Genomic DNA, 14055 nt, shown 5'->3' with positions numbered 1-14055 from the left:
TAGGTGACAGCAGTTAAAATTTTAAGAGGAAAATTTCACGTTAAGTTTTCTTACCACAAACAATAGGAGAATGCATTGGGAACTTTTTAAAGTTGATGGATAAGCTTAATATGTGATTGTGGAATTGTTTCATAGGTGAATACACAAGTTCAAACCCATAACTTGTAAATATTAAATATTACAATTTGTGTGCCAAATACTATTAAATAAAACGGTCAAATTTTAAGAAAAAGAATGCTTTCAGTTGTGTCTTTATGACCATTACTTATTTCTTATAAATGTTTTTCCTTAAGAGCATGCATTATATGAAATTTCTCATTTATGGTTTGAATTTAACTGAAACTATTTCACACCTAAAATACTTTAATGATAAACTCAGATCAAGGTATGCAAGTATGATTCATAGGAACCCAAATAGGATATTCTTAATTGGACCTTGAAGGTCAAAAAATAAACTAACAAAAATAGATTGTGTAAATAAAATCACAGATGTATGCATGGAACAGAATTCATGAAAGGTATTTTTCAGGTAATTAAATAAATATATTTTAGGCAAAAATTTAAAGTAATTATTCCATGTGAAATTATATACCAATTAATTTAAATATAAGCAAAATCTACTTTTAGGTAGAAAAAATGCAAGAATAGAAGAAGCTCTTAGAAGATGGAAAAATATGCCCTGTTCATGGGTAGGCAGAACTAACATCATCAAAATGGCGATATTACCAAAAATTCTCTATATATTTAATGCAATGCCAATCAAAATCCCAACGGCATTTCTTGTAGAAATAGAGAAAGCAATCATGAAATTCATATGGAAAAATAAAAGACCCAGAATATCAAAAACAATTCTAAGCAGGAAGTGTGAATCAGGCGGTATAGCAATACCAGATTTCAAACTATATTACAGAGCAATTGTAACAAAAACAGCATGGTACTGGTACCAAAACAGGCAGGTGGACCAATGGTACAGAATAGAGGACACAGAGACTAATCCACAAAGCTACAATTATCTTATATTTGATAAAGGAGCTAAAAGCATGCAATGGAGGAAGGATAGCATCTTCAACAAATGGTGTTGGGAAAACTGGAAATCCATATGCAACAAAATGAAACTGAATCCCTTCCTCTCACCATGCACAAAAGTTAACTCAAAGTGGATCAAGGAAATAGATATCAAATCAGAGACTCTGCGTCTTATAGAAGAAAAAGTTGGCTCCGATCTACATATTGTGGGGTCAGGCTCCAAATTCCTTAATAGGATACCCATAGCACAAGAGTTAATAACAAGAATCAACAAATGGGACTTACTTAAACTGAAAAGTTTTTTCTCAGCAAGAGAAACAATAAGAGAGGTAAAAAGGGAGCCTACATCATGGGAACAAATTTTTACTCCTCACACTTCAGATAGAGCTCTAATATTCAGAGTATACAAAGAACTCAAAAACTTAGACAATAATATAACAAATAACCCAATCAATAAATGGGCCAAGGACCTGAACAGACACTTCTCAGAGGAAGACATACAATCAATCAACAAGTACATGAAAAAATGCTCACCATCTTTAGCAGTCAGAGAAATGCAAATCAAAACCACCCTAAGATACCATCTCACTCCAGTAAGATTGGCAGCCATTATGAAGTCAAACAACAAGTGCTGGCGAGGATGTGGGGAAAAGGGTACTCTGGTACATTGCTGGTGGGACTGCAAACTGGGCTGCCAATTTAGAAAGCAGTATGGAGATTCCTGGAAAGCTTGGAATGGAACCACCATTTGACCCAGCCATTGCCCTTCTCGGTCTATTCCCAGAAGACCTTAAAAGAGCATACTACAGAGATACTGCCACATTGATGTTCATAGCAGCACAATTCACAATTGCTAGACTGTGGAACCAACCCAGATGCCCTTCAATAGATGAATGGATAAAAAAAATGTGGCATTTATACACCATGGAGTATTACGCAGTGCTAAAAAATGACAAAATCATAGAATTTGCAGGGAAATGGATGGCATTAGATCAGATTATGCTTATTGAAGTTAGCCAATCCCTAAAAAACAAATACCAAATGTCTTCTTTGATATAATGAGAGCAACTAAGAACAGAGCAGGGAGGAAGAGTAGGAAGAAAAGATTAATATTAATCAGAGACATGAGGTGGGAGGGAAAGGGAGAGAAAAGGGAAATTGCATGGAAATGGAGGGAGACCCTCAATGTTATACAAAATTACATCAAAGAAGTTGTGAGGGGAAGGGGAAAATAAACAAGGAGGTAAATGAATTACAGTAGATTGGGTAGAAAGAGAAGATGGGAGGGGAGGGGAGGGGAGGGAGAATACTAGAGGATAAGAAAGGTAGCAGAATACAACAGTTACTAATAGGGCATTAGGTAAAAATGTGGATGTGTAACCCATGTGATTCTGCAATCTGTATTTGGGGTAAAAATGGGAGTTCATAATCCACTTGAATCTAATATATGTAATATGAGATGTCAAGAGCTTTGTAATATTTTGAACAACCAATAAAAAAAAGAAAAAAATGCAAGAGACACTTTATATGGCGAATTCAAGGGCAGTGCTGAAAATGCAAAATATACATGATAAAACAAGTCTCTTTTATTCAATATTGGCTTTAATAACTAATACAATTATTTTATTGGGATGAATTTTTTTTTGTAATCTATTATATCTTCATAGACCAATATAAAAAACTTTAAAATCTCATCAGTGAAGATAGATATTTGCTTAATAGTTTTACTAAAAGAAGAATTGATAACATAGAACTGAAATATTATTTTGTACTTTAATTCAGAGTACACTTTCCCTCCTAGTCACAAAGAAGATTCGGGAACCACATGAGAATATGTTTTTATCACATTTGTCAATTATATTTTCATGGGGCCATTGTAAGTCTATGAGTGGCAGAGTTAAAACTGGAAAATTCTTATACTTTGCACCCACCTTACAGAAATACTTTGTAATACTATGCGTGGAACCTTGTCCTTAACCAAGCATGGCTAACTTCTCAGGAGGTGCTTTCCCAAATACCATAGACAAAACAATAAGAAAAAGATATTCCAAATATTGGAAGAAATATAAAAATAATACAGTAATGGAATATAGGTTTGTAAGTCACTTGTATATTTTGCCAATGTAACCATGTCCTTCAATTGGAAAAAATTTGAGTTCTCAGAATAATCTTTCAAGTAGACCAGTGAAGACATTTAAAGGATAGAAGATTTCTAAAGGTGAACTTCAGGGCCCCTTCATGCCCTGCTGCAGCTGCTACTCTAACAGATAAAACACTGTGATTTCATCTGTAACTACTGGTGCTCTAATCAGGCCCCAAAATCATTTGAATGGACACTTTAGTCCTGAAATGCATTAGTTCCTCCTACAATTTATATTATCAACTAGCAGAGTAAATGCATGTAAAAGGGCTTGGAGATCTTTGGGAGAACTCTTGTTAAATGTAACTCAAAAGCAGATTTGAAAATTTCCCTCTTTTAAATTTATTTTCCCAGGGTCCTAATAAATGAAAGCTGGACTGCCATCCAGGTTTCCAAGCCACTAGAGCCTGATTGTTTTCTATTTGTTTCAGTGTTTAAAGCCAACAAAAGCTGCATTAAAACTGACGGTGCCAAGTAGTAACAAGCATACTTTAAGTATAGCTAATATATGAACCCACAGCCCCAGGTTATAATATTATAAACCAAACAGAATTTAGAGGCTCAGTTCTTGTCACTGCATTTTATGAACAAAACATTTTTTAATATAGCATGTTTATGAAAACATAAGAATGCCTCACTAATAACAGATGGGTAAATGTAATTATTCTATGTTCTCTGTATTTTTGCATTTCCAGTCATATATTTTTTTTGTAGAGCCTCATCTTCTTCAAATGGAAATGTAAACAGAAATGCATTGTCATTTTCATATTTTATTGCAATATCACACAATTGGTTCTACTGCTTTTTATTTAGCTTTCAAAAATGTCCATAATTGTGTTCATTTATATCCCTGAATGCCACATTTGTGACAGCAAAAAAATTCTTCCATTGCTACCCCAAAGCATGAAGAACAAAATTATCTTTAAAATGGCAACTGAATTCAGTGTAATGTCTATTTTTATATGTTTGTTGAAATAAAGTATTATTTTATTTAATTAAGCCTTGGGCATGTTTTTATGATTCCTATTTTTGTGTAAGACAAAAACTTTTTATATTCCTAACCGTCATGAGACTCTGGCCTTTGAGTCAGGTGAATGGAGTCTCTTTAAAGACATGTAAGTATGTGCCCATTTGTAATGCTGATTATTTCAAGTTACTTTTGACTATTCTTGCATTGACAACAAAAATAGGAGGATTATATATTTTTAAAGAACAAGGTTAAAAATTTGATATTATAATTGCTATTTTCGATAATTTGGATGAGTAAATATATAACCAGTAAAAGCCAGTATGCAAGATATATCCTTGGAATATTTAACTGTAATCTGCTTTACTTTTTTTACCCCTCACTATATTCAGCTCATATAACTCCAATTTTAATCTTCAATTAACCTATATTAATTTGTCTAATGATTAACAGCAATAAATCTCTACTATGTTTCTGCAGTTGTGCCTCCCTCTGTTCATAGAAGAAAAGGATGACAATGAGAATTATTTCAAGTATTGGAAAGAGTCCTTGATCCAGTTAACAGATAACATAAATTTTCTCATCTGATTCCCTCCTGCTTAACACTCTATAATGCAGAGATTCAAAGTCTTATAGAATATAAAATCCCCATTCAAACATCAGAAGTTTGACAGATACCAAACTTTAGCTTTATATGAGATATTTTAGAAAGTAGTAATTTTTATTTGATTAACCACAGCAGCACCCATGGTTTTATATATGAGGTTCTGGCTATTCTGCTTATAGATGATGCCTCTTACAAATTTGTGTACAGAGATCACAGGCAACGATTCTTTGTTCCACACACAAGTTCAAAAGAAATGCTTTCATCTTCTACAGAAATCCCTCTTAAAGGCCAAGAGCAGATCTATATAAATAGTGTAATGGTGTGTGTATTAATAATCATTTGATTATTCTGGTCATTTGGTTGTTGAAGAAACTAAACTTTTAGAATTTTAATTGGCAGGACTAGTACTCAAAAAACTTCCTGGTTTTATGGCCCTTTTCATTCTGCTTGAACTTTCAAATGGATAAAATATTGATATTTAAAAAGCTAAGTTTAAGAAGTATGTTAGTAAATAGACAAAAATTGGAAAATACAATAATTATGTTAAAATACAATGGGGTAAAACACTGTCTAGAACCAAGAAGGCTGTTTAACTCTTATCACTGGTAAAGCACTTGGAGTCAGACAGAATATAGGCACTATGAGGTCCCTTCTCAACTCAGGATGCACAAAATTCTTTTGAAGACAATTTCTTTAACTATTTTCTTGGCTAAGTTCTTGGCTTTGATACTAATCACACTCACCAACCATATGAGCTTTCTTCTTTTTGATGAAGGCCTACAGATAAAAGTACTGCTTGGCCCAAAACCATGAAGACAGCTCAATTCAGTCCTCCAGCCTGTGATTCCTGAAGGCCAAATATTTGTTCAGTTATTGTTTCTGTGGTTATATTTTTCCTCTCATTCACACCATCGGCAGCTTGAAAGAACACCAGAACTTAGTGTTTATCAGCTGAACAGAGATGATCACCAAACTGGTCCCTGTGCTACATTTTTCTTTGTAGTGAATGTGAAACTATGTATTGAGTGAATCATTTGATTATCTTCTATATATAAAATTATTTGCAATAATGACCAATTACACTGACCTGTATGGATAGAAATACACTATTCCTCCAAAATTTTTCTACAATCTTATGTTTGCACTGAATGATAATGCAGTTTTCAAATATGCTGTTTTTTTTTACATTATGTTAAATCTACAACTAATTTACTGTTTTAAATCATAATATACTAAAAAAATTAGTATTTTCAAGTTATATTTAAATAATATTTATTAAAATAATTTTTTCTAGTTAGACTCTGTGTATGCTATAATGGATTCAAAGATAACTAACTTTGTAAAATTTATATTTAATTGTCTTACTAAATTTTTATCCATCAGCCCTCTACCTACGCTCAAATTTCTCCTCACTAGTCCTTTCCATAAAATACAGAGATTATTTTCTGTATATAAAACTCCTTGGGAACAAAGTGTATTTTACAAGTATTATTAGATCTTTCGCTGTGACTCACTCCCATACAGATGGTACACATCTGAAGGGGCTCTATTCTAGCTAGCAAAGATCCAGCTGATGCTCTGAAAAATTATTCTCTCTTGGTGAAAAGTTAGCTTGCCACTGTCTTCCCTGCTGCATTATTAAACACAAAGGAGTGATTCCCTTAATCCCAACCATCTGCTCTTCCCCTACTAAAAAGTGAAAACATCCCCTTGTGTTTACAAATGTTGCTGCTAAAGCTTCACAAATTATAAGAGATGGTTGTGAAATTTCCGTACATACTACAAGATCAAAACAAAAATCCTAGTCACCATAAGTCTGTAAAAAATAAACCAAATTTATATATCACACGATAAGCCAAACTGTGTTTTAATGTAATGCAATTATATTTAAACTGCAGTCTCGGAATGCAAATTATTTTAGCATTTCAAGTATAATATTTGCATTTTAAATATATTCCTACTTGTCCAGACATCCAAAAGTACATACTCTGAAAAAATGGATCATCTTCAATTCTGTCTAATTTTCACAGATTTATAGAGTTCACAGAATTTTAGCAACAGTAAAGGTTCAGTTTCTTTGAAAGTAAAGGCAAGATAAAACATCTTACTGCTCACATGAACAATAAACCCCAAACTTTTAAAATTGGAAATCAGGGTCAAATGTCTCACACCAGATTGTGAATTTTAAGAAAATTACTTACATCAAAAAAGTACCAAGTAAAAACAGTGATATTACCTCACAATGAACTCTAGTTATCTTCACAAAATGTACTGCAAACCAGAATCATTTTTGCTAAAGAGCTCCATGAAGCCATTCAACTAATTAATTAAACACAAACAAAAGAACACACAAAATAAATTTTGCATTTTCAAATATTTAATTTGTAGTTTTTTTTAAATATCACGTATGGTGCAACCCCAAATTTTTCTCTACTTCTCTTTAGAGTATAAGGATAATTCAATTTTTCAATTTATTTTTGTTGAAATCAATTGCATTAGCTTTCCTTTAGTATACTGTCTTTGTCAGCAGAGCAATTTCTGTTTCATAAGGTTTATTCCTTTCGTGCTTACCAAATAATTTCTTATCACCTGTGTTCCAGACCCTTTTTACCCATATTTCTCAAAGCCTTTCTTTAACTCTTATCCCTAAAAGTTTCTTTCTCTTTCTATAATAGTTCTAAAAACATTCATTCTTACTTAAAATGGAATTTGTATAATTAACTGTTTTATTTTCACAATACCCAGGAAATAAAATTATGCTCTCTTTGTAAGAGTCTTTCTTTCAAGTCTTCACTTAATTCAGTCTTACATACCATATGTTTATTTTTCAACTCCATTTAACTGTCCCAGAGATTTTCTTGCTTTCCATCTAAAAGTCTGAATTATTTAGGTAATGAGTTCACTCTGGTCAAGCACCAGAAAGCATGTGTTCCCTTACATCTTCCACAGTAGTTGTCCCAAGTTTCACTCCTTGGTACTTAGGACAAGCTATTTTCTGTGTCTTACCATGGTCTTCAGAGAATGTCAAAGACTCCTTCCCTATGATGTAAATAACAAAATATATTTTCCTAGATGAATTTCCTGTTCTCTGATTGATTCTGTGTATTTGTGATTTAACTGGATCTGGTGAATTTTATGGAAAAATGTCCATAATATGAACTATCAGTGACAACCAGCTAATGGGTTTATCTCTTATTTATTCTCATCTAACCAAAATAACCAATGTCCTGTTCTTAAATACATCTTTCATGAAACTGTCTCTCAAGCTATGCTTACATTTCCTTTTGCCTCATTTTTCATTGTTATCTAAGTGGGCCCAAGCTGTTAACCCAAAGGCATTTTCTTTTAAGTTCCACAAGTTTAAAGAAGCATTGGCAGTATCTATACTATATATAGATATATTCACCTTCCATAAGTTCATTTCTATTTCTACATTTCATGCATTTCTCATTTCTGTGCTCATTGTCATTTCATAAATTCTCAACCTTAAGTAGGCCAAGTTTTATGCAATTTAGTTAGGAAACCCTGATGACTACAATTGTTTCATTTTTTATTTTAAAATAAAAGCATTTTGAAATAATTTCAAAAAGTTACCTAATAGAAGCAATGATATAGTGTGTGTGTGTGTGTGTGTGTGTGTGTATGTGTAATAATTTTTTTTTAGTCACTCTTGTATTTGGATTCCCAATGTGTTTCAAGGAGTATGTTCAGATGTTATTGTTACATTTATAACATGTTTAGTCAAAAAAAAAAAGCTAGTGATAGACCAGCATATAGAGCCCTGATGGCACACACAACCTTGGTGCTTATGATAGAACAATTGTGAGACTGGGAAGTCAGGTAGCAATAGGGATCACTGAGTTAGTTAATGATAAATTGTCCTGAAGTCATTCGATATTGGAGCTGATTCTTTTTTGCTGGGTTTTCTTCTGTAACACCACTAGGATTCAGAGTGAACTGACTCAGCTCAACCATTATGCCTAAATAATTTAGATTTTAGAGTCAGGAATTCAAATAGGATCACTGGAGAACTAGAAACACATATGAACTCCTAAAAGAGGTTGTAGTTCTCACTTATGGGCAGTCAGTCAAACAAAACAGAAAAGTAGTAAAAGGAAATATCACCCATCCCTCAATGTGTTTCTCTCCTTTAAAGTATCCCCTTCCCACTTTTGTGATTAAAACACCTCAGGACTGATAGTGATGGTACTTATAAAAATTCTGTTTCTAATACAATTTTAAAACTTTAGTCTTCCCTGTGGAGTTTACATTTTGATAGAAATATATGTTTTGGAGACATAAGCCCTAAAGTAATGAACTCTTGCCAGAAAGGCATTTAATGTATAGGCCAGCAGTGAGTGGAATGGTCAGGAGTTCCCAAGATTCTGAAAATCCCACCTTGTCCCTTGACCCTCACACAGCGTTTCTGCTTTCACAGGTTAATTTAACTGGTTCTCTACACAGGTGCACTCTTTGCACAGATTCTAGTGTCCATCCAGATGCTGACATTTACCTTTGTTTACTGGCCTTGATATGTACCTAGAAAAATTCCTTTAGTGCACTGTTGCCACTGGAAACATAAATTTAAACTCTCTGATTTGCTGAGTTGGGCTGCATAAAAAAATAATAAATAACTAAAATGGTACACAGCAGAGCTAAAGATGATGCAGAGGTACTTAGATGAAAACAGACAATTTTGTACCAGGTTGCCTAACATATTGGCAGTTCTCAAATCATATCTCAAATCAGATGAAATAAGTTTCAGAAAGTTATTTAGCATGAAGAATACATTATTAAATTCATCATAAAAAATGTTAATGCAGCTCTGCTAGCTCTTATTGCTGCTTGCTTGCGTTCCTCCCTTTTGCCAACATTGGTATCATAAACTTAACTGTCAGTGTGGGGTGGGTGTTTTCCCTCCAATCAACTAGCAGGCATGCGTTTTAGATATCTCTGCAGCCTTAACTGCAAGCAAGTCCCCTTCCAGCTCTACTGAGAGTCTTACTTCAGAGTTCAAAAATAATTTTTTTAGGTGCATCAACAGTTGAATTTGCATTTTTTAAATAATGCTTTATGGCCATTTTGATAGGTGACATACATTATTTACTGTGGAACATTTTATTTCTTAAATCAATCAGTATGAAGTTTTTAATAAATTACCCATTCTTAAGGTTTTGTTACTGAACTGAGATCCACTCACACATTTTTATGGGCACACTATTTTCTTTTGTCATTGTGGATATCTCCCAGCAGAAACACTACAAGTGTCAACTAGGCTCATAGAATAAAAACAGGCATCTAGTAACAGGTTAATGCAAGGATGAGGAAAATTTTGTGCACACCTGAGGAGACTAGGAGTTGACAGGAATTCTAGTATTTACACCCACTTTCATATTATTTAGAGGCCAGCTATATCATGGTTATTTCCTAAAGAATGAGATTTTTTTTCCCCTGAGATACCTTATTTACAACAAAAATGAAGTGCCATTATCTGGATTCTTTAATCCATGGAAAAATGCATAACTTGTGAATATAACCTAACTTGCTGGAACATATAAGTTCTTGTTGTGCGCACAACTTTTCATGATCTATTAGCAATGTGTGTCATGATCAAATGCATTTTTGATATTTCCAACTTGATTTGTATCTAAGTTCCTGTGCTTTCCCATAGATCGGCCAAATGGTAGCTTCTATTGACAACTTGTTTTCTTCTAGACTCTCTCAGTCACTTTACCTACAGAATCTTTTCAGTACTATAAGAGTCCCAATGAAGTAAATGTCACTATGCCATTTTTACACATTAGTAAACTAAATGTCTAGGTTTTGTTGATATAAGATTTGAACGTTCATCTGTATAATACCAAAATCACTTTATCACAATGAATCCAGGTGCTATCTACTCTTCCTTTTTTTTCCCATACACTAAACTCTCTATGTGGTACACACATGACCCATTGTGAGACCATTCTCATGACTATCTGCAGGCTGAGAGTTTTGTACTGATCCAGTGGAAGAGCATTAGGCCCCCTCACTAGAGAGTAAGGGCAAATTTAGGGTACTCATTGCTACAGTCTTGAATAATGAAGTAAGCCATTCAAAGATGATACTTCACACTGGATTTTAAAGACAATGTTGATTTGGATTTTCAAGATGTTATGTACTGAAATTGTGTAGCCAAACCAGGCTATAGCTGTACTTCTTGTTGTTTTATTAATTTTTTAAATAATCACTTCTATTCATCCCTTTATTGGTATTGGTACTTGCAAAATTAATGTTACTCTCTACTACCATAAAAGTGAGAGATATTTGTAGCTGTACTTATTTTTTGAATCATCTTTTCTAATGAAATCTAAATGGAAAAACAGTTTTATTACAAATATTACATTTGTAATTATACCTTTTATTTTGCCCTTTTACATTCACATTGACCTTAAGAGGTATAAATATAATTGATTTTGCAAAGAAAAACTATATGTTTTATCCTGCTGTTTTTCTATTTTGCATTTTTTAGACTAGGCTTTTGGAATGAATTGCTTAGAATTTGGTTTATCCTGGATAAATGGAAAGCAACTCACCCTAAGAATACTGTGAAACTGTTTTGTCTCAGCAGGCTCCATTGTGTAAGCCCAGCATGAGCGAGGGAGATGTGAGATAGGCCATGCTGTAGCAGACTGTTGCTGTACATTTTAAATGCTCATGAATTACTATCAGTAGATGATGGCTAAAAAACTGGACAAATGCAAACAGCATGAACATCAACCACACTTTAATTAGTGGTGGTTTCCAGTAAACAAAATCACACATTTAATGACAGAATAAAATCCCTTTAAAAAGGATAGCTGTTTGAATTTTATTTTAGATGTGATTCATTAAGCACTATTATATTTACTAAACCAATGGCCACACATAATTTTTGTGGGTAAAGTTTTACTATGAGCTTTAATACATATATTATCGCATTTCATCTTTACAACCACCCTGTGGGATAAATGAGGCATTTTATTTTTCTCTCTGTTATAAGATCAGAAGGCTCAGCTTTGTTAAGCAACTTACCCAACATGGTAGTAAAGAGTTAGAAATCAAACCCATATTTCCAAACTCCGAGTCTCTCTTGATTGTTCTTCTAATATCTTCTTTGAAATCAATTGCATTTCAGTGTAATGTAGTCTTACATTCAATTTTTTTTATAAATTTGTAAAACCATTACAATTTGATTTGACAAATCTCAAATTCATGCTCCAATAGAGATTAAAATTAATTGATCAAGGAGAAGAAGATCACCATTAAACAGGGACGAGATGGGGGAGGGAATGGGAGAGAGAAGGGAAATTGCATGGTAATGGAAGGAGACCCTCACTGTTATACAAAATTACATATAGGAGGAAGTGAGGGGAAAGGGGGGAAAAACAAGAGAGAGAAATGAATTACAGTAGATGGGGTAAAGAGAGAAGATGGGAGGAGAGGGGAGGGGAGGGCAGAGGAGGGGAAGTGGGGGGGATAGTAGAGGATAGGAAGGGCAGCAGAATACAACATACACTAGTATGGCCATATGTAAAAAAGTGGATGTGTAACCAATGTGATTCTGCAAACTGTATACAGGGTAAAAATGGGAGTTCATAATCTGCTTGAATCAAATGTATGAAATATGATATGTCAAGAGCTTTGTAATGTTTTGAACAACTATTAATAAAAAAAAATTAATTGATCAATGCTTTAAAGATTTTACAAGGAAATAGCTTAGAAGCAGCAAAGTTTTGAATTTCAGAAATGATGGGATAAAAACACAGGTTCAGTATAATTTAGAGGGATTCTAGTTTAAACTTTCAGGTGCTACAAGCAGAACAAGCCTTTTTCAAAATTCTTAAAAAGTAAAAATATCATTCTTTGCTCACCCAAAACAATGTGTATTCTAAAACAAACCCTGCTTCTATTCTCTGGTTTTCTTTCTGTCTTGCTTTCTTTCTGTCTTCCTTTCTTCTTTCTTTCTTTCACATATGAATATATGGGTAAAAAATGGTATTAACATGTAATCAAGTACAGTAAGTTGGTATAGGCAACTTAAATATCATATCTTATAGAAAAACTGACAAATCCAATTATCCCCTTTTGATGGCAAAAACTATTATATGTATTTATGAACAAATAAAACTGATTAGTGAGTTTTGAAATACTGTTGCATTATTATAGATAAATAGATGGCATGGTATTATTTGTATACTACTAATATTTAAATTTGAACTTTCTATCTTGGTTTAAAAATGAACCCAAATAGATATAACTAAGGTAGAAGATTAATTTTATATAGAATGAAATATACAGAATGCTCCCAGTGAACTATTATCAGTATTTCACAGATTGCTTTAATGACACCTGAATTTTTTTTATTTTTATTAAAACATAAAGTCTTTAAAATTAGATTTCTAAATATTGTGATTGAGGTACACACATCATGTGTTTTTATACCTAAATAAAAGCTAGATGACCATTAGTATAAATTTACCCCAAATAGTTCCTTAATCATATAATTAAAAATAATATTTTGTATAGTTTCAATTATGTGTCAAACTATATTAAAAATAGAGAGTAGAAAGTAATTGTATCATGTTATAGATCACCATATGAACAGGTTAAATAATCTAAATAAATATACACATGTAAATGTATGAGTGGTAGCAAATATATTGGAAATTTTTATATATCGGAAATCTTCAAATAATTATATTTCAAAATGATAGTATTTAATAGTTTAGATTTTGGTAAGAATTTTACCTCCATTAATAGATTTTTTTTCTAACAAAACACCACATAATGCTAATATTTTTCCTTTAAACACATTAATTTCAGATGATTTTTAATATGGGAAAATGATTAAAAATTATATCATTTGGAAATTCATTACTCTTTTCAAGAGGTTTGGTTGTTTACTTTATACATATTTAAAAGTTTATTTTCCATCTCATTTACTGTCATTTTTAATAATTATCTCTTCAAAAATAAATAATGTTCTCTATAATTCTAAGATTATAAGATTTAGATTTAAGTTCTTAAAACTATAATTTCAGTCAACTAAAATTATGTGGAAATATGACCCTTTGCAAGATTTCTAAAGTATCATTAATGTTTTTTAAGTTGACTTTATTTTTTTGCATCATTTGAAATATGTAAAAATATTATTTTAACTCTCTCCTTTGGCCACTTACTATTATAGATTTAGTGGAAAGTTCTTTCCAGAAAAGAAGTCCTTAACCTGAAAACTTCAATTCTAATCAGTGTGAATCTAGTTAAAAGTAGCCAGTGCAAGGTGATATACTTTGA

Source organism: Callospermophilus lateralis, unplaced genomic scaffold (genome assembly GCF_048772815.1).
Source record: "Callospermophilus lateralis isolate mCalLat2 unplaced genomic scaffold, mCalLat2.hap1 Scaffold_64, whole genome shotgun sequence".
Taxonomy (NCBI): Eukaryota; Metazoa; Chordata; class Mammalia; order Rodentia; family Sciuridae; genus Callospermophilus; species Callospermophilus lateralis.
This window is presented reverse-complemented; position numbering follows the sequence as displayed.